The following is a 4,113-nucleotide window of genomic DNA, read 5'->3' as shown; positions in this document are numbered from 1 at the left end:
AAAAGTCTTTGTAGAGGTTTTACACAAGATACACAGATGGCTTCGGGGGTGTGGCAGACTCTGTTGATGCTAAAAGGATGAAGGAAGCCAAAAAAGATTTGTGACAGATGCTCTTAAGATATGGAGTATTTAGAGAGGATTGCAATAACTTTATAAATGTTAGAAATGTTGGCTAACTACAAGTTTTTCACTAGCTGTGTTCCCAGATAAATGAAATTTGAGATGTTTCCTTTAAAACTAAAACGATGTAGAAAGGCAATTAGCACTGTTTTCAACTTTTAAACAATTTCAGTTGCAAGACAGTTGAAGCTTGTTCTCCAAAGGGCCTACCACACAGACTGCTAAGGCCTAAAGGCAACCAAAGGAACCTTCAACCATTTATAAAAATAATAGACCGGACTGGGGAGAAACGTATCTTCTTAAAACTCTGTGACTAACAAGGAAAAATGCTTCAAAGGCTTAAAAGCGCATAAATCCTGAGATGATCACCACTCTAGAAGACAGATGACCACCAAGGAGGTGCACAGGGTGGCTGTTGCTCTGAGATACACGTCCTGTGAGATGGTGTGGTTCTGGATAAATAGTTTATAACTTTAGGAGAGCTGGAGGGCTTGGGAAGAGGTGGCAGAGGATCTACTCACTGAGGGTTATGGGGGGGGGGGGGCTTGGTTAGGGAGGAAGATTCAGTAAGATACAACTGTAAGGAGCTGGGCTGTGGGATCGTGCCTTAAGAGAGCTGACAAGTTAGGATATCATAAGGGAGCTGGAACTGCGGTTACCTTAGAAACTGGAGTAAGAACTTAAATAAATTATTATGTCTGCAAATTAAGAAAAGGCAATATTTCTAGTTATTGCCAAACCAAGCTAAAGGATCTATCTTCTGAAATGAAGACAGTTTTAATAATTAGCAAGCTGAGATTTTTTCCTTGGTTGTCTTTGCCATAATAAGGGAAGGGCTCTAAGAAGGATCCAACTCAGCAGTTATAATCATATAAATATACTTTTTTAGCTTACACAGACAAAATATTTTCTTCCAATATAAAACAATTTTTTATTTTTATTTTTTACTGGCCTCTTGGATTTTGCCTCCTTATCTTTCTTCCCCCAGTTCAGCTTATTTAGGATCAGGCTCTTATAATCTAGGCCATAGGGAGGATTTCCACTGTCACTGCACCAGGCACTAACTTCAATCCTTTTCGGCCTTTAGCTGGGATTATTCTCCTCCAGAAAGGTGTTTTGGGCAGTAGCAGTTCTGCCTTTGAGAGTGCTACATGCTGTGGAAGAGGGAAAACATGAAAACCTTTGAAGTTAAAAAAAAAAAAAAAAAAAAGCTTTGTTAAATTGGTTCTTAAAAGTGCACTTACCTTTAGAAGGGAAAAAATGCGTTATCATACCCTCAGGTATCTCACCAAACGGAATGGTATTATTTTTGGACATGGTTCAGAAACTGGAAAACTTGATATGTTATTACTCACTCTGAATAAAATAATTATAGAAGATTTTGCATGGTGGAACTTTAAATGCTTACAAATGAGGGGATATCTGCAGTTTTGCCTCTCAAGAGCAAAGACTCAAAAATTTGGCTAAGAAAGCTGTCTTTTTAGAAGCCCCAGCTTTGATGGCTACCTATTTCACTGGCAAAGCTAAAAATAATAGGATTGCCATAAAAGTACTTCGGGGTCACATGTACAAGACTGAGATCCCTAGGAGGTTAAAAAAAAAAAAAAAAGGGAAAGGAAAGAAGAAGCATGTGTCTGCTTGAAAAATGCTGGGCTGATCATCAACCAAATCATCATGATCACGATCATCAGCCCAAATATTTGCTTGGAAATATTTTCACAGCTTGATAATGTCATGCTGGAAAGTCCACACTCTGAGTCTCTCTATCCAAGAGCAGACTTGGTGCATGAGTGTGCATCTTGCTGCCAGTGAGTCACCTGGAAAATCTGTCATTCGGTTAGAGTACTGAGGAAAGGGGTGATTGCAATTCATACTGTGCAAAATTACTGTAATGCCATAATTTGGGCAAATAATTCAAAATGTGTTGCCTGTAGCAGTGGATTGCTACATTGCTCACTGGTTGTTTCTATTGCTTACTTGCCTGCTGGATGCTTGTTTACAAAAGCTAATTAGAGTGGACCATGTTATTTACAGTGTTAGACTTTAACAGAAGAAAGCTTACTGTATAATCTCTTTGCTCAAGTGTGTTTGAGCAAAGATTACTTCACGGAACCTAAAGGGAGCCAGCAGGAACAAGTTCAGCAATTATTTTAACACAATAAACCATTCTTCTCCCTAAGTGGTAGTATGAAGTATCCCCATGCTGGTTACCTGATACTGAATTATACAGAACTCAGACTTCTTTGTGTACGTACCATATCACCTCAGGCTACAACCTGTGTCAGACCACTGTGTTTCACATTGAGTTCCAACATGATTAACATCTGTAACAGAAATCAGAACTAGAAAAGATCACATTTTTTTCTTCTTGTCCTTTCTAGCCCTTTCCGTTCAAAGTTTAGTCACTGATTCCTCTCCCACAGAAATTTTTTAAAATGCTTTTGTGTTTTCATATGATTTCTACCGAGGTTAGCGAGAGGTAAATCCAACCTGGGCAGGCTAAAACCTTTACCTTCTTTTATGTTACAAAAGCAAAAAACTGCAATCCAAATAATTCCTTTGACGGCCAAGAATCCCTGGGAATTCTAACCTAAAACTCTCTGCCATCTTCACCAGGAGATAGACATGTTTAGCAACCCTACAGCTTCACTCAGGCAATCTTTGGCAATGTAGGGAGTTAAGAAACATCAGAAGCAGATCCATTCCTAGACAGATCAATTAAAGCTCATGTCCCAGTGTCCCAGCTGAAGTTTCTTAAACTTATAAGTCTCTGCAACATATCCCAGGTATGGTGATAGAATTCATACCTACATTGTACTGAAAATGATGGAGCTTAATATTTGCCAGAAAGCTCTTTTTATCAAATAAGAGCATACATTTTTCAGCAAGCCTTTCAGAGGCAGGCATAGAAACAAACAAAAGAGACTGGAGGGGTCTGGCAGCTCTGCTGGCACTACTGCTGCAGCCTCAGTGGAAAGCCAGTTGGATCTAAACAATGGCAAAGAACTGGAACCATACAAAACAATTCAAGATCTTCCCATTCCCCAGCCCACGTGTTCAGTCCCAAATTCAAACACCATGACTGTACCCAGCACAGGGAGGAGAGTCTGAGGATGGGGGTAGGGATGAAATAATAATTTCCTTTCTTCATGCCTTCATTTTGACAATCCAGATTTCTTTTCCAAATTTACTCTTTCTTGCGGAGGTTGTAACACAGAATGACATATATAAAGGAGGGAAACAATCTGCCATCAGGACCATACAAAGGAGGGAAGCTAGAGTTTGATAAGTGGGAATTTGCTCATGTTTATCCTTTTAGCACTTGTGAGTTCAGTGAGTTCAGTGTCAAGGAAGCATGTTTTAGCAGGTCTCACATTCTGCTTGGTGATATTAGGTGTGTGCAGGTGGGGGACCAGAAAATTGGAGAAGCTTTTCATTTGGAGCTCTCCTGGAAGCCTGTTAAGCCACTTTAGCTGATTAAGATTCTTTTTTTTTTTTTTTTTTTAATTGGACTGTTTATACATTGCCAAATTTGTTAAGACTATGCAGCCTATTCTGGGTGAGCTTTTCAAGTACGCAGGACTGATCTGCAGCAGCAAAGTTAACAATTTATTAGCATTCATTTACTTGTCCCAGCACATTTGGTGGGCTTGGTTAAGAGAATATTCTGAAGACTTCTTGCTTGCTTTTCCCAGTCCTGGAGAGGTGTCTTTTAAACATGAACTGTGGTAGCTGATTGTTCAGAGAAAGCAAGAATCCTGTGCAAGGCTGTGGAAACATTCCCCCTAACAAGTGCAGACATACAAATATATATATACACATATATATGTATATATATATACACACCTATATATGTCTACATAAATATATTTGGGAATAATATAATCTTACAGATTATATTATGCATATATATATACATATATATATATAATATTATATATTATATAATATAATCTTACAGATTATATTATGCTATACTGTATCTAGCAGCTG

Source organism: Anser anser (assembly GCF_964211835.1).
Source record: "Anser anser genome assembly, chromosome: 2".
Lineage (NCBI taxonomy): Eukaryota > Metazoa > Chordata > Aves > Anseriformes > Anatidae > Anser > Anser anser.
Note: the sequence above shows the minus strand (reverse complement) of the source record.